This window comes from Notamacropus eugenii, chromosome 5 (genome assembly GCF_028372415.1).
Source record: "Notamacropus eugenii isolate mMacEug1 chromosome 5, mMacEug1.pri_v2, whole genome shotgun sequence".
Taxonomy (NCBI): domain Eukaryota; kingdom Metazoa; phylum Chordata; class Mammalia; order Diprotodontia; family Macropodidae; genus Notamacropus; species Notamacropus eugenii.
The window spans coordinates 26,280,024-26,302,837 of NC_092876.1; positions in this window are offsets into that span (position 1 = coordinate 26,280,024).

A 22,814-nucleotide genomic window follows, 5' to 3' on the forward strand; every position below is an offset into this window, starting at 1 on the left:
TTCAGTACCATATGCCAGGTGGCACATTGGATGGAGTACCAGACCTGGAAGAAGGAAAGCTCATCTTCCTAAGTTCAAATCTGGCCTCAGACACTTACTAGCTGTGTGACCCTAGACAGCTCATTTAATCCTATTTGCCTCCATTTGCTCATCTGTCAAATGAGCTGGAAAAGGAAATGCAAAGCACTCCAGTGTCTTTGCCAAGAAAACCCCAAATGAGGTCATGAAGAGTCAGACATGACTGAAAAACAACTCAACAATTTCAACTATATGCCAGGTACTGTGCTTAATGTTGAAGAGATAGAAAATGACTTGGATTCTGGCCTCCAGGACCTTATCAGCTAGTTGAGATAGGGAAGGGAAGATGCAACATGTATGGACGTAGTCAAAATAAAAGTGATCCTCTGATCAGTGTTCATATGGGGTCAGACAGAGGGCTATGGAGATTCATGAAGGGAGGATGGGGTAAGGGGAAGATTCCATGGAGGAGTTAGCCCCAGAGCTGGGCCTTGAAGGAATAGTAGGATTTCACCAGGCAGGAATCCTGGGGCTGGAATGGGGAAGTCCATCCCAAGTATGACAGATGCAGAGGTTTGGAAGAGAAGAATAATGACTGTATTGGACTATAGAGGGCGGTGGACTACTTGAAGGGGAAAATTATGCTAGAAAAGTGGGGACACAATATCAGATAAGCTCCTTGAGGGCAGGGATTGTCATTTTCCATCTTGTCTCTCCAGTACCAAGCACAGGGAATCCTTAAGAACTGCTTCAATAAGCATTTATTAAGCTCCTACCCTTCCCTGGGTACCACGCTGGGTGTTGAGGATTGAACTGAACCCTCAAGCTGAATTGAAATCATTTCTTGTAGGCTAGCCTAGGAGCCCAGTTTATTCAACCATGCAAGTCTTGATCAAGTGTCTATTTCTGTGTACCAAACATGGTGCCAGTTGCTGAGGTTTTTTTTTTTTTTTAACGGTCACAGCAGATAAAGATATGAATAACTAGTGTTCTAACAGAAAGTTTGATAAGGGTTCAAGGGACATTCTGGTCAAATGCTTTGGAAAAATTGCATGGGGTGAGGGAGGGGGTACTTCAGGAGATCTTTGTGTAGGAGGTGGCATACAGTGAGGTATCTGAAAAAAGAGAGACTTTAACAGAAAGAGTTGAGGAGATGGGGTGAGGGAGAGTCCTTTCTGGGTAGTGAGGCGTAAGCAAAGGCTAGGGCTTCTTAACTGCTTCTGTGTCATGGACCCTTTTGGCAGTCTAATATTAGTGTGCTTTATTACCTACATTCCTAATAGAAGGAATTTCTAAATTTCAGTTACAGAATCAGTGAAAATTAAAATGTCATCTTGATGAATATCTGGTCACTGCATTTAGATGGCTCAGGAGGAGAAAGTGAGACTGGTGATCTTGCACAGCCCTCCCTCACTCAAAACAAAGTCAAGTGCAAGTCATGTCATCATTTCTCTGATGGCATGGCCTTCTTTGAAAATGAAGAACTAACATGGACAGATTAGTGTGCTTTATTACCTACATTCCAAATAGAAGGAATTTCTAAATTTCAGTTAGAGGTTCAGTGAAAATTAAAATATAATTTGTTTTCCCATTCCAGTTCACAGACACCCCCTGAAATATATCCATGCTTCCTTTGGGAAGGAGGAGGTCTGTGATGCCCAGGTAATCTCTAGATTTCTTGTATCTGTAACTTATTGTGTTAAAGCATTTCCCATATGTTTGTTATATGTAGCTATGAATCTGTAACTGAAATAGATTTTGCCAACTTTAATATACTTTGTTTTACAACTTTCTAATGCATGTCATGTAACATTGTGTATTGTTACAGTTATCTGTATCCCTTTGAGTTCCATGAGGTGAAGAACTATCTTATCTAAACTTTCCATTTTTCCAGTGTCTAGGACAGTATTTTGCATGCAGTAGGTGCTTAATAAATGTCTTTTAAAAAGCCTTTGGGGGGGAGGAGCTAAGATGGCAGAGTAGAAAGATACACATATGCTAGCTCCGAACCCATAGCCCATAAAATACCTGTAAAGAAGAACTCCCAACAAATTCTGGAGCAGCAGAAGCCACAGAACAACGGAGTGGAGGAGATTTCTGTTCCAGAGAGACCTGAAAAATGACATGAAAGGTCTGTTAAGCACTGGACCTGGAGCAGAGCCCAGCCCTGTCTCAGCCATGCGGCATCAAGAGGAGCAGAGCCAAGCAGGCTTCAGGGACAGAATCTCCAGCGGCCGTGCAGGTCCGTCCACCCACAGGCACTAAAAGTCAGTGAGAGGGTCTTTTCAGCTTGCCGAGAGGGGAGCAGGGTGTCTCCATAACTCAGGCCCCCTCGGGAGGCAGCAGCAGAGACAGCAGCAGACAAGGGCTCCCAAAGCAGGCAGGAGCTCAGATCCGTTGTTGAAGGTCTCTGCATAAACCTCCTGAAGGAACTAAGCCCCAAATGGCGGCCCTGCCCCGACCTGAGTACCTGAACTGAACTTAATCTCACACTGAATAGCAGCCCTGCCCCCACCGAATGCCCTGAGGCTGGGAAGCAGCATTTGAATCTCAGACCCCAAGTGCTGGCTGGGCAGAACTGGAGGAAAGGTGGGTGTGGAGAGGACACTCAGAAGTCAAGTCACTGGCTGGGAAAATGCCCAGAAAAGGGAAAAAAAATAAGACCATAGAAGGTTACTTTCTTGGTGGACAGATATCTCCTCCCATTCTTTTGGATGAGGAAGAACAACGCTTACCATCAGGGAAAGACATAGAAGTCAAGGCTTCTGTATCCCAAACATCCAGAATAAATATTCAATGGACTCAGGCCATGGAAGAGCTCAAAAAGGATTGTGAAAATCAAGTTAGAGAGGTGGAGGAAAAACTGGGAAGAGAAATGAGAGAGATGCAAGAAAAGCATGAAAAGCAGGTCAACACCTTGCTAAAGGAGACCTAAAAAAATGCTGAAGAAAATAACACCTTGAAAAATAGGCTAACTCAATTGGCAAAAGAGGTTCAAAAAGCCAATGAGGAGAAGAATGCTTTAAAAAGCAGAATTAGCCAAATGGAAAAGGAGGTTCAAAAGCTCACTGAAGAAAATAGTTCTTTCAAAATTAGAATGGAACAGATGGAGGCTAATGACTTTATGAGAAACCAAGAAATCACAAAACCAAAAGAATGAAAAAATGGAAGAGAATGTGAAATATCTCATTGGAAAAATAACTGACCTGGAAAATAGATCCAGGAGAGACAATTTAAAAATTATGGGACTACCTGAAAGCTATGATCAAAAAAAGAGTCTAGAAATTATGTTCCATGAAATTATCAAGGAAAACTGTCCTGATTTTCTAGAAGCAGAGGGCAAAATAAATATTGAAAGAATGCACCAATCACCTCCTGAAAGAGACCCAAAAAGAGAAACCCCTAGGAATATTCTGTCCAAATTTCAGAATTCCCAGGTCAAGGAGAAAATACTGTAAGCAGCTAGAAAGAAGCAATTCAAGTATTGTGGAAATACAATCAGGATAACACAAGATCTAGCAGCTTCTACATTAAGATTAAGGGGTCGAAGGGCATGGAATATGATATTCCAGAAGTCAAAGGAACTAGGACTAAAACCAAGAATCACCTACCCAGTGAAACTGAGTATAATACTTCAGGGGGAAAATGGGCTTTCAATGAAATAGAGGACTTTCAAGCATTCTTGATGAAAAGACCAGAGCTGAAAAGAAAATTTGACTTTCAAACACAAGAATCAAGAGAAGCATGAAAAGGTAAACAACAAAGAGAAGTCATAAGGGACTTACTAAAGTTGAACTGTTTACATTCCTACATGGAAAGACAATATTTGTAACTCTTGAAACTTTTCAGTATCTGGGTAGTTGTTGGGATTACACACACACACACACACACACACACACACACAGACACATACACACACACGCACATACACACAGAGACAGAGAGCACAGAATGAATTGAATAGGATGGGATGATATCTTAAAGAAATGAAATTAAGCGGTGAGAGAAAAATATATTGGGAGGAGAAAGGGAGAAATTGAATGGGGCAAATTATCTCTCATAAAAGAGGCAAGCAAAAGACTCATTAGTGGAGGGATAAAGAGGGGAGGTGAGAGAAAAACATGAAATTTACTCTCATCACATTCCACTAAAGGAAGGAATGAAATGCACACTCATTTTGGTATGAAAACCTATCTTACAATACAGGAAAGTGGGGGAGAAGGGGATAAGCAGGGTGGGGGGGGAGGATGGAAGGGAGGGCAATGGGAGGAGGGAGCAATTTGAAGTCAACACTCTTGGGGAGGGACAGGATCAAAAGAGAGAATAGAAGCAGTGGGGGGCAGGATAGGATGGAGGGAAATATAGTTAGCCTTACACAACATGACTATCAGGGAAGTCATTTGCAAAACTACACAGATATGGCCTATATTGAATTGCTTGCCTTCCCAAAGGGATGGATGGGGAGGGAGGGAGGAAGAGAAGTTGGAACTCAAAGTTTTAGGAACAACTGTTGAGTACTGTTCTTGCTACTAGGAAATAAGAAATACAGGTAATGGGGTATAGAAAGTTATCTGGCCCTACAGGACAAAAGAGAAGATGGGGACAAGGGAAGGGAGGGATGATAGAAGAGAGGGCAGATTGGTGATAGGGGCAATCAGAATGCTCGGTGTTTTGGGGTGGGGGGAGGGGACAAATGGGGAGAAAATTTGGAACCCAAAATTTTGTGAAAATGAATGTTAAAAGTTAAATAAATAAATTTTTTAAAAATGCCTTTGTACTAGGTAGAGAAAAATGAGAATGGGTAACAGAGAGACACTTAGTTTGGTCAAAATCTAAAATAATTATGGGAAGTAGCATGAAGATAAGGCTGGAGAGAGTAGGACTGGATCCGGATTTCTAATAGAAGATCATATGTTATTTGGTAGGTAGTAAGGAGCAACTGAAGGTTTTTGATGAGAGGAGAAGTACTCTCTGAGTGTTCTACTAGGAAAATTATAACGCAGGAAGTCCGAAAGGGGAAGACAGTTGGAAGCAGAGAGATAGTTTGCCATTTTCCTTCTCTGGGCTCTGTGAAACAAAATGGGGTGAACTTCAAAGTCTCAACTCTGTGATCTTAGACAGGTGGTATGTAAGAGTGTCTGTGTAACTGTATTCTCTGGACTTCCAAACTGTTGACCTTCCTTTGAACTTTGGGAACACAGTCCATGCAGAGGTCAACATAATCTTTAAAACAGACGGTACTTATCTGGATATAGAAGCTGTAAAAATTTTTATTATAAAATGACCCTTGTGACTTCTAGGCACACCCATTTGTGTTTCCTGGAACCTGTCACATTCCTTGTGTCCTTAGATCTTATAGCACGAATATTTTATAAAAAATTAAAAACCTGTGCTTAAACATGAAAAAGAACATTTCTATAAATATAGCAGAATATTAAAAAGAGGATCTTTTTGAAATGATTGTTTCCATTTTCATCTTGCTTATTTTTTTTTTTTTGGAAATGTAGGTGTTTTTTTTTTTTAAATTTTGTAATGTTTAACAATCACTGCCATACAATTGTGATTTTATCCCCCCCACCTACCCCCCCCTCCCCCCCCCTCCCCACGACTGCATACAATTCTGTATAGATTCTACATATACTTTCCTATTGAGTATATTTTCACTATAGTCATGCTATGTAGTCAGACTAAGATAAATGAAAGAAATCGTATAACAAATCAGAGCATGATACACAAACACATACACATACACAAACATGATCTGCTACAATATGTGAGTGACTTCCATATTTCTCTCTCTGAGTGTGGCAGGCATTTTGCCTTGAGATCCTCCACTGGGATTTTTTTTTTTTTTTTTTTGGTAAGAAGTTCTTGTGTTATTACAAAAATCTAAGTCTACCAGAAAAAACTCTCACACACTGTGGTTGTTGCTGTGCATAAAGTTCTCCTGGTTCTGCTCCTTTCACTCAGCATCAGGTCATATAAGTCCTTCCAGGCCTCTCTGAAGTCTTCTTGTTCATCATTTCTTATGGCACAATAGTACTCCATTACATTCATATACCATAATTTATTCAGCCATTCCCCAATTGATGGACATCCCCTTGACTTCCAGTTTTTGGCAACTACATAGAGTGCTGCTATAAATATTTTTGTACATGTGGGACCCTTTCCCATTTTTATGATCTCTTGGGGATATAGTCCTAGTAGTGATATTGCTGGGTCAAAGGGTATGCACATTTTTGTAGCCCTTTGGGCATAGTTCCAAATTGCTCTCCAGAATGGTTGGATGTGCTCACAGCTCCACCAACAATGAATTAGTGTTCCAACTTTCCCACATCCTCTCCAGCATTTATCATTTTCTTGTTCTGTCATGTTTGCCAATCTTATAGGTGTGATGTGGTACCTCAGAGTTGTTTTGATTTGCATCTCTCTAACCAATAGTGATTTAGAGCATTTTTTCATATGATTATAGATAGCTTTAATTTCTTCCTCTGAAAATTGCCTGTTCATATCCTTTGACCATTTATCAATTGGGGAATTGCTTATTTTTTTAAAAAAGAAAATAATATATTCTATGCATTACTTTCAAAACTGTCTTACTTCTCAGTTCTTCCTTTGGTTGTCTTGAGGGCATAAAAAAATTCTTTTTCTCCATTGACCCTCTTTTTTTATTTTTGGTATCACTATTAATAATGCTTCTTCTTTTTTTTTAACTTGTTCCACCCTTAAAAAATGGAGGGATAGAAGAAAAAACTCAGACTTTTTAACAACTATGCACAATTAAGCAAAATGAATTCACCCAGTGGCCACTTGTAAAAATGTGTCTCTTTCTGTACCATCTCTGTGGGTACAATGCTTTACTCTAGGTCCTCTTGGAGACATGGTTGGCCATTGTTTTGACTGGAGTGCTTAAAATTTTCAGAGTTCTTTTTCTTTGTAAAGCTTCTGCTCTTGCATTAACTGTTCTCCTGGTTTGTCTACTCACATCGCTACAGCAGTTCATGCTACCCAGGATTCTCTGCAATTGCTTCTTTGGTCCTTTCTTGTGATGCACTAATTTTCCATTCCATTTGCGTAACATACTTTGTCCAGCTAGCTATTCCCCAAGCGAAGGGCTGTCCCTTAGTTTCCAGTTCTTTTCCTTTTATTTCAATACCTGCTTCAAGATTTGAATTTTTTTTGTTTGCAATTACTCCTTTTCTAGGATCATTCTTCCTATTAATGCTTTCTCCTCCTCCCCTCTCCCATCTGTGCTTGAGTATGATATATTTATAGACCAAATTGTCTTTGTGTTCAACAACTCCTTTGTTTCAGGTAAGTTCAGAGCAAGGTCCATCTTAGGCTTGCTTCTCTCACCCCTTCCTCCATTCTTCTCATCAACTCCAATTATTGATCTTTTAATATCTGTTATTTCTGTATGATTTTTTTGTTGGCATTACTGGGTCATTTTTCAGTAATGTCCAACTCTCTGTGATCCCATTTGGGGTTTCCTTAACAGAGATACTGGAGTTTGCTGTTTCCTTCTCCAACTCATTTTACAGATGAGGAAACTGTGGCAAACAGGGTTAAGTGACTTGCCCAGGATCACACAGCTAGGAAGATTCTGAGGCAGGATTTAAACTCATGAAGATGAGTCTTCCTGATTCCAAACCCAATGTTCTATCCACTGTGTTACCTATAAGGTAGCACCATTTTTTTTTCTAAGTTCTTGATTCTCCTTCCAATTTTTTCTTTCAGAACTTTAATTTTTTATTGTCTTGCTTCATTTCTTCCAGATATATGTGTAGTCCTTGTGGTAAGACAATTTTTTTCTTGGAGCCTCTGTAGTTGTTTTGGGGTTATTCTCTCCTCTTTGTGGGGGTGCGAATCTCTAGATCTACATTTACTCTAAAAATATTGATCATTGTCTCCTTTGGTTTAGTCACCTTTTCAGCTTTAATTCCTAAATTGTGGCTTTATGTCAGGACCAGGATCCACCCCCGATGCTGTTTTTTCAGTCAGGTGGTTGATCCTGATTGATCTTCCTCTGGCTCACCTGGGTTCCTGCATTGACCACCTCCTCCACCTCTAGAGGTATTCCCCCACCTCCATCTCTGGGTTTCAAAGCCCTGGCTTTAGACCTTTTATCATCATAGCGCCCCTCTTGCCCCATCAAAGAAAGAAAAACTGAATTTTTTCTCAGTCTCTCCTGATATTTCTTTACCATAAAAAATGTAGAATTCTGAGTTTAAGGGACCTTGGTAGGAACCATTCTTTCAGAGCTGAATGGAAGGAACTTAGAAGGCCTGTCTTCTAAACTGGACCTTTTATAACACCCACAGTAACTGGGGTAGTGTGGTGGAGGAAGATGAACACTGAATATGAAGGCAGAGAACCTGACTTTGAATCTCAACTTTGCTGCTGCTAGCTGTGTGACCTTGGACAAGTTACTTTACTCCTCTAGGCCTCAGTTTCCTTATCTGTAAACTGAAAAGTCTAGATCAGAGGTTCTTAATCTTGTGTGTGTGCGTGTGTGTGTGTGTGTGTGTGTGTGTGTGTGTGTGAAATGCTTGCCTCTCTGGTGGTCAGTGTGTGCGCCTCTTCTCAGAATCATGTTGGATTTTAAAGAATTCATAATTGAAGGAAAATGATAAATTTCAATTTGAAGTTAATGAAAATAAAGATGTAATTTTTTTCCACCTGAAATCTACCCACAGACCCCTGGATTAGATGATTTCTTTATAATTCTTTGAATTGTTAATGACACAATATCTGTTTTACTAGTTCCCAAGGCACTAATCTGGATTATGTCCTCAAGGGCCAAGCAAAAGCCAAGAGTACTGATTTCAGCTAACAGATATTAAAGTAACTAATACATGTCAGGCAGTGAGTTAGGTACAAATCACTCCTTATTCTCAAGGAAAGTATTTTTCTTGCACCAAATATAATTTGAAGGAGAGAGTATGGACAAGTGGGTATATGAGCATTTCTCTCTGTGTGTAATCAGGAAAAGCTTCCTGGAGGAGACAATCATTGAGCTGAGCCTAAGAGGAAGAGAAATATTTTGGGGAGACAGAAATGAGGAGGGAGTGCCTTCCAGCAATGATGAACAACTTATATCCATTAAGAAAGATGAAATGATGAAATGGCTGTTTATGCCTTGATCGAAAGGTAGAGTGAAAAGGATAGAGTAGAATATGGTAGAAAGGTAGGTTGTAACCAAATTGAGGAGGGCCTTAAATTCTAAGCTAAAACTTAGAGGAGAGAGAGAGAGAGAGAGGGGGAGAGAGAGAGAGAGAGAGAGAGAGAGAGAGAGAGAGAGAGAGAGAGAGAGAGAGAGAGAGAGAGAGAGCCAGAGGGGAGACACAGAGATAAAGAGAACCTTTTTTTAACCCTGAGGCAATAGAGAGCCTCTGAGGACTTTGGAGGAAGGGAGGAAATACAAAGTAATTTCAGGGGATGCTAACAGTTGACCAAATCAGGAGAGTGACATTTGTGCTGGATTTTGAAGGGAATTAGCAAATCTAAGAGGTGAAGGGAGGAGGGAGGGGATTCTAGGAATGGGGGCAGGGAAGGGTAGTGACTATGTAGGAGACACACTAAGAAGGTCAACTTGGCTGGAACATAGATCGGGTGAGAGGAGGTGACATACAATAAAGCAAAGCTGGTCCTAGCCCAGCTGTAAGAGGCTGTAAATGCTACACAAGACAAACTCATGTGAGGACATCTCAGATGCAGTAGAGCAATTGTGGTGGGAAATGGTTGTGAATTTCAATAGAGTGGGGGAAGGGAGTGATTTTGTAATTGAAATTACCATAGACTCTGGCCTGAAAGAGGAAGCAGATGAGGAGTTTGGGTGACATCACAAGTCTGGTGTGAAGATTCATGTATGAGCTAAGGGGGACCTTAAATTAACCTTGGTATCTATGGCAGCCTCCCCTACTCTTCCCTCTTTGTCTGTGTCGTTCTCTTTGTCTCTGTGTCTCCCCTCTGGCTCTCTCTCTCTCTCTCTCTCTCTCTGTCTCCTCCCTCTCTTTCTCTGTTCTCTCCCTCCATCCCTCTCTCTCTCCCTCTCTTTCTCCCTCCCTCACTCTCTCTCCTCTCTCTCTCTCTCCTCTCTCTCTCTCCACCTGTCTCCCAAGAAGTAGAACAACTAATAATTTCTTGATTTTTCTTAATGACAGTTTCGTTCTTCAAAAGATGGAGGAACCAACAAAGGGAACTGCTATTTTGGTTTTGACATTCACCGACAAGGAGGAACTGGTTTCAAACATGATGGAAGCTTTGTAGTCTTGCTTAGTGGGAAAGGGAGAAGGGAAGTAACCACTACATCTTAGAGTTTCTAATAAAGTAGAAAAGAAAAGTTGCCTGTACTTTGACATATACCTCTATTTTTCTCAGAGTAGATCTCAGAGCATTCTGAGGAAAGATAGGTAAGGCCCATGACCTAACCTTCTACAAGGTAAGTCATCTCAGTAAAGATGAGAAACTTTCAAGGCTTCAATTCCAAAGGCACCAGCAGAAACAACTCCCACGAAGAAAAAAAAGGAGAAGTTGTTAAAGGACTGATGTGTATGCTTAGTGAACTCACGATCTACTTAGATTTTTGAAAGACTTGGTCCAAAAGTAGATATCAAGGGTAATCAAGGGTAGATACTGGAGAGTGAATACAAAGTGATGGCATAGTCTTATAATAACCTTATCAGGAATGCTGAATTTCAGGATTGGTGAAGATGATAGGAGATGAAAATGACACATACTGAGGTACTGTTGGAACATAGCCAACTATTTTGACAATTTTGAAATATACCCTAAAAGTCACTAAACTGTACATACTCTTTGACTCAGTGATACCACTGTGGGGCACACACCCCAGAAAGGTCAAAGGTAGTAGGAAAATAATCAAATCAACTCTTTATCACTGCTTCTAGAAAAAGTAAGTGATATTTAACTCCCTTACGATTTACTGATCCCAGTGACTTCCCAGACTCAAACATCTCTCTGTAGGCAACCTTATATTCCACTTGTGCTCCTCCCACTAAAATGAAAGTCCCTTGTGGACAGTTGTAGCCACTTTTGTGTATTTCTCTCACCAGCACTCAGCAGTATCTAGCACATAGTGAAAGTTCAATAAATGCTTTTTTTCATCTGTTCATTTGTATAAAACTGAGCGATGTAGCCATCGGTTGGGGAATGGCTGAACAAATTGTGGTATGTGACTATAATGGAATATTATTGTACTCTAAGAATGATGAGTGAAGAATTCAGAGACACTTGTTTACTTGTCTGAGCTGATGGAGTCCAAAATAAGGAAAACCAGGTGAACAATTTATAGGATGATTGCAATGATTGAGAAGAAAACAACATCGAAAAACTGAAATTCTCAGTAACTGAGTAAGTGATCACAAATCCAGAAGAACCATGGCGAAGTGCGTTCCCTGCCTCTCAGCGGAGGTGTCAAGGCTGGTGAGTTAATGTGTTTTGCTTGATGACAGTTGCTGTTTGGTCTTCATTTTTCAAAGAGGTGAGCACAGGATGATGTCTTGACTGGAGTGTGAATTGGATTTAAGTGAGGCAGAGTCACAAGGTCATCACTCTCACTATCTCTTCCAGGCATCAACGTTCAGTAACAAGACAAAAGTCAAGATGACTGATGATGGTCTGAGATGCAGTGAATGACCTTGGCTTCTTCAATGTCTACCAAACTCTCAGCGTTCCACAGCATCTGTTAGTACTACTGCTACTAGCTTATATTTATATAGTACCCACCATGTGCCAGGCACTGTGCTAAGAGTTTTATAAATACCTCATTTGATCCTCACAACAACCTTAGGAAATAGGTGCAATTATTATAATAAGTAGTCTCTAGATAAATGAATGGGTAATAGTCAGTGATCTTGGAGGTCCCTTCTAGCTCTAGAGTGCTATGAAACTGTGAGTCCTCCCCTTTGTTTACTGTAAAAATAGAATTATAGCTTGCCTAATATGAAAGGGTTGAGTCTTTGAAGGTTTGACATTGACTTGGAATATACCCTAAAAGTCACTGACATTTGGAAGGGTGATGTCTTTACTTGTGAGTGAATGGGATTTAAGTGAGGCAGAGCTTGGCAGGAGATCTCAAGTGAAGTGCTCCTGGAATCTGTTCTTAGTCCTGTGGCACCAAACATTTTTATAACTGATTTGCATCAAAGATCTGTGGCATGCTTCTCAGATTTTGCGGATGATATCAGCAGATGACATCTTGGATGACAGAGTCAGGATCTGAAAAGATCTTTATTGTCTAGAGCACTGGGGAGTGTTTGATGAGATAGAATTTAGTAGGAGAGAGTATCAAGTCTTACGCTTGGTTTAAAAAATTCAAATTCACAAGTACAAGATGAGAGAAATGTGGCTAAAATGATCTGGGATTTTACTGAACCACAAGCTCCATGTGAGTCAGCTATGGGATATGGCTGTGGGTTAAATGAATACTTTCCCAGGCTGCCTTCAAAAGACTATAGTGCCTAGTACCAGGGAGATGACTGTCCCATTGTCCTCTGCCTAGGCTGGTTCAGACTGGGATGATAGTGTTCAGCTTTGAGGACCACATTTTAGGAAAGTCATTGATGAGCTGGAGAGGGAGCAGGTGAGGATGACTGGTGAAGGGGACTGAGTCTACACCATTGAGGATGGTTTGAAGGACTAGGGGAGCTTTCGCCTACCAAAGAGGAACTCAAGAACTGACTTTGAAGGGCTATCATTGTAAAATGGGGATTAGACACGTTCTGGGGGCCCAGAAAGCAGAATTAGCAGCAGTGGCTGGAAGTTCCAGGAGGCAGATTTAGGCTGGATATCAGGAAAATGTCTGAAAGTAGAAGGGGGTTTAGTTCTACCTCCCTGGGACATCTTCAGTTAGTCAATAAGCATTTGTTAAACATGTATCATCACAGTTCCAGGCACTGTGCTAAGTGCTGGGGATACAAAGAAAAGTAAAAAACTTGGCTCCAACCCTGGAGGAACTTACAATCTAACGGGGAGACAATAGGCAAATATCTGTGTGCAGCAACGCCCAGCCCTGGACTGCTGTCCCCCCTCTACTCCAGCTGCTGATTTCTCTGGCTTCCTCTAATGCACAGCTAAAAACTCAGCTTCTGCAGGGAGTCGTCCTTAACCTCTTTTAATTCTGAAATTGCTGCCTATTTTTCCTGTCCATAGCTTGCTTTGAATATAGTTACTTCCATGGTGTCTTCTCTAGTAAATTATAAGTTTCTTGAGGGCAAGGGTTGTTTTTTGCCTCTTGTATCCCCAGTACTTAGCACAGTGCCTGACACAAAGCAGACGCTTAAGAAATGTTTATTGAATGAATGAATGAAAAGCACTAGAAGTGGACAAGACTGGGAAAGGCCTTTCACAGGATGTAGGATTTAAGCTAAGTCTGGGCAGAAGCAGGAGGATCCTGATGACAAAGATCAGGAGGGGAGAGCATTCAAGACAAGGGCCCAGACATTTGGGATATAATGTCTTGTTCAAGAAACATCCAGGAGGCTGGTGTCATTGGATCACAGAGCACATGGAGGGGAGAAGAGAGTGAGAAGACTGGAAAGACAGAAGGAAGGGCTTTAAATGCCACATTGAGGATTTTATAGAGAGCCACTGGGGTTTACTGAGGAGAGGGATAACAAGATCCAGTCTGAACTTTAGGAAAATCACTTTGGATGTTGAGTGGAAAAGGGATAGAGTGGGGAGAGACATGAGATATGGAGACCAATCAGAAGGTTATTATGGTAGTTCAGGTAGAAGGTGATGAGGGCCTGTCCTAGAGTGGTGGGAGTAGTCAGGGGTTGAGACATATTGTGGAGATAGAAATGACAAGATTTAGCAACAGATTAGATATAAGGGAGTGAGAGAGAGTGAAAATGACCCCTAGGTTGTAAGCCTAAGTCAGTGGAGTAGTGGTGGTACCCTTGATAGTAATAGAAAAGGTGGGGGGAAGAAAAAGCTTGGGAAGAAAGATAATGAGTTCCTTTTTGGGCGTGTTGAGTCTAAGCTGTCTAATAGTTTGAGATGCCCAATGAGCAGTTGGTGATAGGAGGTTGGAGATCAGGAGAGAGGTTAAGGATTGAAAGCAATAGATCTGAAAATCATTGGCTTGGAGATGATAATCAGACCTAGGATAGCTGAAGAGATCACCAATGGAGACAGAGTAGAGGAAGAAAAGAGGGCCCAGACAGTCCATGATCTTTATGAACTATCCAGCAAAACAGACTGATAAGAAATGTTTCAGATGGGTAGGGGGAGAATCAGGGAGAGAGTGTCATGAAAATTTAGAGAGGAGAAAGTATCCGGAGGAAGAGGGTGAATGACAGTATTAAAGGCTGCAGAGAGGTTGGAAAAAATATAGGAATGAGAGAAAGCCATTAGATTTTGCAGTTCAGAGATCATTGGTGACTTTGGAGAGAGCAGTTTCAGTTGAATTAGATTGGAAGCCAGACTCCAGAGGTTTTCAAAGAGAGTGAGAAGAAATTGAAGTCATCAGTGGAAGACAGTTTTCACAGGTTTAGCCCGGAAGAGGAGGAGAGAGATAGGATGATAGCTAGCAGGGATAGTTGAACTGAGTATTTTTAAAGGATGGGAGAGAGATGGATATGTTTCTAGGCAGTGGGGAAGCAGCCAGTAGACAGGGAAAGATTGGACATTAGTGACAGAGGGTGGCTTGATAGAGGGAACAAACTATCGGAGAAGACAGGATGTGATGGGATCAGGAGTACATGTAGAAAGATTAGTCTTAAGAAGTAGAAGGACTCAGCTGGGAGTGTGTGTGGAATATGAGGCAAAGTCCCCAGCTGAGAGGACTGGGATGCCATGAGAGCCTTGTAAGAAAGGAAGAAAAGTTATGAGTGACATAATCAATTGATTAGGGAGGTGTGAAAAAGATTGCCTTGCTGCATTGAGGGCCCAGTTAAGATTATGGGATGATGGACAAACTTGACCACTATGTTGCAGAGGGGGACTCTTCTTCAGATAGGAATGTCCCTCAAGGGTCTTCCCTTGGCCTTCTCCTGTCTTTATGCTCTCTTAGTGATCACATCAGCTCCCATGGGTTCAGTTATTATTTTTATGCAGATGACCCCCAGATTTATATAGGTAGCTTTCTCATAAGATCATAGATTTATGGTCAGAAAGAATCTTAGAGGTCCAACCCCTTCATTTTACAGATGAGGAAACTGAGGCCTAGAGAAAGTAAGTAACTTCACAGTCACTTCGGGGGGATTCAAATCCAGGTCCTCTACTATAATATCATGTCCACTTTTCTCCACTTGACCACTCCCACTGTCATCCGCATTCCCTTATCTTCAACCTAAATGGCTGTCTTATCTAATCTCATTTTTCAGATGAGAAAACTGAGTCACAGGGAAGAGAAGTGATGTGCTCAAGGTGACATGAGTTAGATCGGAACCCAGCTCCTCCCACTTCAGACTGGCATCGTCCATCTCACAGGAGATGAAAGTGCTTGATAGCTGCTGCATGGCATATCCGTGTGAACTTTCATGATTCTTGGAGGACAAGGGTCAAGATTAAACCCTCTTGTCATCAAGTTTAGGCTGTGCCTCACTAGGATTGACTTTGACCTTCACTTTGAACATAAGGAAGTTCTTTCCAAAGCTAGCCACTCTGCTCTCGCCCCACTGACAAAAATCATGGCAAACCACCTTCCCCTGGTTGGATGGAAAACAATTGCCCTGCCTGCCTTTACTGAGAGAGTCTGGGGAAAGTAGGAACACAGAGTGATCCTAGGGAGGGAAGCTTAACAAAGTGCCAATCTCTATTCCTCCCGGGCAGAGAGTTAATGATTCAACAAGGTTTCCCGTTTCCAATGAGAGAGACGGATCATGGGTCAATAGTGCAAACCAGAGCGTCAGGGGACAGAGGGCACCTGGACAGGGAAGGGCCTTGTTTGACCTTCCCACCCTACCTATGCTCCCATTACCTGTCTATTTCTAGGCTCCAGACCTATTAATTTCATCTCTGAGGCTGTGCTTGGGAATATGTGGGGGTGGGGCTGGGGCTCAGCTAGCTGTTAGTGAGAAGCTTTGCATACTAAACACCACAAGGGAAATTATTCATCCTCCTTCTGCCCCCCTACACCATCCCCCACTCTCTTCTCTCTGTCCTCGGCAGCTCCGGTACCTGATCAACTTCAAAGTGATGGTGGCTGATTGTTCAAACACCTCCACTGTGTTCCCATGGAACATGTGGGTTCCTGTATTATCTCCAGTCAAAGTTTTAGTATCTTTATGACTTTCCTCCCTTCCAATTCCAGGGAAGCTAGTCCCCTTCTTTTCCTCCTTTGCTATCCAGTGGGAAGCCTGGAACTAGTGGCATCCTGAAACATCCTGGCTTCTTTAGCAAACTTCCTTCCTGGTGGGGCTGTCTACTTAGTACAGTGATGGATGCTCTGACTTTGGCATTGGAGGATCTGAGTTCAAATCCCACCTCTGAGGTTTATTAGGCATTTGGCCTTGGGGAAATCAATTTCCCTCTTTGTCTTTCAGTTTCTTCATTTGTAAAATGAAGGGATTGACCCCAACAACTTAGAAAAGGGATCTCTAAGGTCCCTTTTAGCTCCTTGTCTGTGCCTTATGCATATTTTTAAAAAAATAGAATCAGAATGCCTGAGCTAACAAGCCTTTATTAAGTGCCTATGAGGTACCATGTATTGTGCTTAAGTACTAGAGACATAATAAAATGATAGGGGGGGAAATCTCTGGAGTACTCCTTTTAACAGAGTGGACATGAAACAATTATGTATAAGCAAACTGGGATATAGGATATGGGATAAATTTGAGATAAATATGGGATAAATTGGAGCTAATCAGCATGGGGAAAGGCATTGGTATTGAGGGTATCAGAAAAAGGCTTCTTGTAGAAAGTAGGATTTTAACTAGGACTTGAAGGAAACCAGGGAGACCTAGGAGACAGAGATAAAGAAGGAGAGCTTTCCAGGCATGGAGGAGTCAGGGTAAATAGAGTCAGGAGACAGAGTGTTGTGTTTAAGGAATAGCTTGGTGCCAGTGCCACTGGATCAAAGAATACATGGGCAGTAAGGAGGGTGGTGATGTGAGGTGTAAGAAGACTACAGTGGCAGAAAGGAACCAAGTTAGTGAGGGCTCTTAAAACCAAGCAAAGGATTTGATCCTCAATCCAGGAAAAGATAGGAGGTAATGGAGTTTATGGAATAGGGGGATGACATGGCCAGACCTGACCTTTAGGAAGATGAGTTTGACAGTTGATTGGAGGATGCACTAGAGTGGGGAGAGCCTTGTGGCAGGCAGACCCACCAGCAACTACTGAAGTGATCCAAGGGGGAGGTGATTAGGACCTGGGCCACAATGTCACACGAGAGAAGGGAGAACATTCGAGAGATGTCACATGGGTAAAAATAACAGGACATGGCAATGATTGGATTTGGGGAGGTGAGAGAGAGTGATGGGTTGAGGATGCTACCTAGGGTTGTGAGCCTGGGAGACTGGGAGCATGGTGGTAATAGGGATGTTTGGAAGAGGGGATGTTTTTTGGGGGAAGACAGTGAGTTTGGTTTTAAGATGTCTATAGGACATGTCTATAGGAGGTATTTAATAGGCAGTTGGAGATGTGAGATGGAAGGTCAGCAGAGAGATTAGGGCTGGATAAATAGATTTGAGTCTCATCAGCTCAGAGATGAAAGTTGAATTCCTGGGGATTGATGAAATCATCAGGGAAAAGAGTATAGAGGAAAAGAGAAAAGAGCCTAGGACAGAACCTTGTGGGCACCCATGGTTATTGGGAATGATCTGGATGATGATCCAGCAAAGGAGACTGAGAAAGAATGGTCAGATACGTAGGATGAGAACCAAGAGACAACAACATCATGAAAACTTAGAGAGAAGAGAGTAACAAGGAGAAGAAGATGGTCTACAATGTCAAAGCTGTGGAGAGGTTAAAAAATCAATGAGGATTGGGGGAACAAAAGGCCATTGGATATGGGGAGGAAGCGACATCAGTGACTTTGGAGAGATCCATTTCAGTTAAATGATGAGATCAGAAGCCAGGTCACAGAAAGTTTAGAAAAGAAAAGGTAGGTATCTGTTGTTGGAGGTCTTCTCAAAGAGTTTAGCCCCTAGAGGGAGGAGAGCTATAGGATAGCTTGAGAGGATGGCTCTGTCAAGTGAGGGATTTTCTAAGGATGGGGGAGACCTGGGCATAATTGGAAGCTGTAGCGAAGGAGCCAGCTGAGAGGGAGGGACTGAAGATAAGTGAGAGGGTAGGATGATGGCGGTGGGGGACCAATACGCTGGAGAAGATTTTATGGAAGGGATTCATAGATGGGTATTGTGCACATAGAGGGGATTGCCTTGGCTAGAATAATAACTACTTTTCCTGTGAGATGGAGTGAAGGAGGAAATACTGGCAGAAGGCATCTGGGTGATGTAATATGAAGAGGAAAGGAGAAGAGGGAGCTCTCAGTGAATGGACTCATGACTCCCCCTCACCCCTCCCCCCCAGTAAAATAGGAATTCACAGTCTCATCTGAGAGGATGAGGGAAGGGAGCCACAAGAAGGCAGGGTGGAAGCCTCCTAGCAGGACGCTGCTCATCCAGTTAAGAGGGTGGGTGAAAGGAATGAAAAGGGATGCTGATGGAGGCAGCGCCTGGCCCCTCTCTCACCATCTGGTTTTCTCCCATTTGGCCTTGTTCCCTGGAAAGGAAATAGCAGCAGCTAAGGAGTTTTCCTCCTTCCTCAGGCTTTCTAGGCATGGATCAAGGCTGGAGAGCATTCCTTCCTCACTGAAGATGGTTGGCCTTCCTTTGGGGATCCTCTGACTTACCTGTTCTCCTTCTGTCATTTGGTTTCCCAACATTTGGTCACCTTTTCCCAGCATAGTCTTGACCTCTGAATCTGAGGGGGGAGGGGTGCTGACTGAGCTCACTCTCTACCCTGGTACTCCCATCCCAGCAAGGGGTCCCCAGAGGATTGACTGATTACTATTCCTCAGGGTCCTAGGGGGGAACCTGGAGGGACTGAAATTTGAATACTGTGCTTTCCACTAGCAATCAGCCAGTAACTTTAATTACAGGAGAAGCATTAGAGAGATAGCATGATGACTATAGTAGAAAGAGCCCTGAATGTGGAGTCAGATTTAAGGCTAAATCTGGACTTTGAAACTTTTGTTGCTGCTCAGTCGCAGATGACTCTATCTGGAGTTTTCTTGGCAGAGATACTGGAGTGGTTTGCCATTTACTTCTCCAGCTCATTTTACAGAAGAGGAAACTGAGGCAAATAGGGTGAAATGACTTGCCCAAGGTCACACAGCTATTAAGTGTATGAAGTCAAATTTGAACTCAGGTCTTCCTGGCACCAGCCCCCAGGACTCTATCCACTGCATTGCATTACTTAGCTGCCTCTGTAACTTACTACCTATATGATATTGGGCAAATCATTTTAGTCTCTGGGCCTCAATTGCCCCACCAGTAAAATGACTTGGATTAGATCTCTGAGGTGCTTTCTAACTTTAAAGTTCTATGATGCCTGTGATTTCTCTGATAATTAAGATAGTAATAAGCTGAAAAAGTTCCCCTTGGTCAGTAAGCTATCACTGCCATCCGAATCCTAGATGTCAGAAATTCAGCATTAGGGATGGCTATCTTCCCATTTCAAACCCAGATCCCCTTAGGAGAGGCAACCCAGCTTGGTGAAATAGAGAGAACAGAGGCCCTTGGAATCAGGAGCAATGGCTTCTGGTGCATATCCTGCCAACATTCTTGAGTGGGTGGTCAGAGACCCTTCTCTGGACTTTAGTTTTCTATGTGTTGACCTGAAGACCTCTGAAATCACTTCCAGCTTTGAATTCTGTGGGAGGGGTTTTCTTTCCTTTCTAGGGTTAGCATGGTATCATGAAAAGAGCATTGATCTTGCAGTCCTGGCATTGTTGCTTGGTGCCTGTGGGATGATTTAGGAGTCCAAGTCTTTGACCTCTGTTGTCCTTAGGTAGTGACTTCAATGCTTTAAGGATTTGTAAATTTGTTGGTTTGCATATGCCCTTCATAGGTTGATGACAACCCTTCCAGGGCTTGTGAATCACCTTCACAAGTGCAGAGTGGAGGAGGTGTGACTAGGTACTGATAGATCTGTGTGAGGAAGATGAGTCAACTGTGTAAAACAGAAGGCAAAATAGTTAATGCTCTTCTAGGATTCATGGGGCATCAAAGTGGTGCCGTAGTGGATAGAGTGCTGGGCCTGGAGTCAGGAAGACCTGAGTTCAAACGTGGCCTCAGACACTTACTAGCTTGGTGACCCTGGGCAAAGAACTTAAAGCAGTTTGCCTCAGTTTCCTCATCTGTAAGATGAGTTGGAGAAGGAAGTGGCAAATCACTCCAGTATCTCTCACAGGAAAATCCCAAATGGGGTCACAGAGTCAGACAGGACTGAACAACAATAAAGCTTCATTGAGTCTAGAGGGAGGGAGGTGCTAATCTCGCTATATCCTGCTCTGGTCAGACCCTCTCTGGAGCATGGTGTTCAGTCCTGGGCTGAATACCTGAACAGATCTTGGCCCAAAGGGGCCAAGATTTCCCAGTGCATCCTGGGTCATCTCCAGTCATCCTGATGAATATCTGGCCACTGGATTCAGATGACTGGAGGAGACTTGAGGCTGGTCTTTTCACAGCCCTCCCTCACTCAAAACAAAGTCAAGTGCAAGTCATGTCATCATTTCTCTGATGGCATGGTCTTCTTTGGCAACGAAGGACGAACACAGCAGTAACAACAACCAGTCCTGGGCAGCCTTTTTTTAGGAAAGACATTGATAAACTGTGGAACATACTGAGAAAAGTGACCAGGATCAATGAGATTTTGGAATCATACTGTCAAAATATTGGTGAAAGGAACTGGTTATGTTTAGCTCAGAGGAGGGAGTCAAGGGGACTAAGAGTTGCCCCAGGCATTTGTCCTGCAAAGGAGGAAGTAGCCTTCTTGCCTTTGCCCCAAAGGGCAAACCTGGGAGCCATGGGTGGGAGATGCAGAGGGACAGAAGGGAGTCTGGGATAGATTCTCCTACCAGGACAGCCAGAGTCCAGGGAAGAGCCACCTCAGACTCAGAGGGCACATGTGCCAAGGGGTAACTCACAATTTCTGGGTTTTCTTCCTTTTGTAGATCCTTTGCCAGGTCCCTCGTGGAGCCATGAATCTTCTTTCTTACATCATACCCAATCTGTGCTGCCCTAAAGAACAATGCCAGCAGGCTGGTGGGAAAATGGGAAGTCCAAAACCTTCTAGAGGAAGAGGCAAGCCACCATGGCCTTCCTCTGGCCGACATGGCAGGGGAGAGGGACATGAAAAAGAGAACTATGTTGAGACCCAAACCGGGACCCTCCCCTCTCTGCAAGTGGTTCCTCCTTAAGCATTTTGGGTAATATTCTTGCTTTATTCAGTTACTTACTCCTGATATTTACCTATATGTTCCTCCAGGGCAAGGATTATTTTGCCTTTCTTGATATTCCCTGTTGTCCAAGGAGGACTAGCATTTTTGGTGTGAGGTCTTGGCAAGTGCTTTTCAGGACTGCTTATCCAGCTTTGGTGTCCATTTGATTCACTCAACTCTCACCTGTGGCTCTAAGAAGTTGTAGCTTACATAGCAGCCACACTTGGGTTCACCATTTAGGTAGATGGGCTAAACCAAGTTAAGGGTAACCAACAGACCTCAAATCCATCAGTGAATTAAGGAGTGTCTAACCCAAGCATGTGAAGACTTCCCCCAGTGGAATGGACAGGTGAGAATCATTTGTTCCAGTGACCATGAAGATGGCTAAAGCAGGCACGGTGGAATGCTTAGAGCTTAGTCAGACGTCAAAGATGTCATTCACTGCATCCTGGGCCATTGCCAGTTGTCTTGACTTTCGTCTTGTCACTGGCTTCCAATGACTCTTGAAGAAAGAGTAAGGCTGATGATTTTTCAGACCTCTGCCTCACTTAAATCCAATTCATGCACCTGTCAAGACATCACCGATGATGTCATGGGTCCTCTTTGAAAATGAAGGACAAATAACATCCCGGAGCTTAACATAGTGCCTGGTATTAGTGTGGGAATAATAAATACTCATTAATTGATTGAGCAGATGAAGGATTCTTTTTAAAAGGGGGGAATAGCCCACTCTGTCCAGTGCACTTTAGGGTCATTTGGGTATGATCTCCTCTTTTTCTTTCTTTGCTCAAGCTTTTCCCTACCCTGTAATGCCTCTCCCTTGCCTTCCTTGTTGAATTCCTGCCAGATAATGATTTCTTTTCTTCCTCCCACTCACCTTCATCATTATGCAAGGCCATTAATAACCCTGCTGCTTTCTAATATCCAACAGAATTTTGTTTGTAGCTTTTGTATATTTATTGTGCATCATTTTGTATATACAGTTATCTGTGTCCTACTTTCCTGGATAGCCTACATGCTTTATGATGGCAGGGAATCGTGTCTTATCTAGACTTTCTTTTCTTTTTTAATTTTGGAAAGTAAGGACCTGACAGCTTTGAAGTTGGTCATAGTTTTAGGCCTTGGGGGATGGGGATGGACAGAGAGGTCCTTGGAACCTCAAGAGAGTTACAATGGTCAGTGAGCCAAGGGATAACAGAAAGACAGACACGTAATGGGTGTGAGTCTGTGGAAGCATCTTGCCCATCTGTGATGGACCTTGTGCTGGGAAAGTGGTACTAAGGACTTCATTGAGGAAGACAGACATAGCTGGAAAAGGAGACAGAATGGTCATGTGTTGGGAGACATGAGGAGGCTGCTCAGGGGCTATGTGGGTGCCATG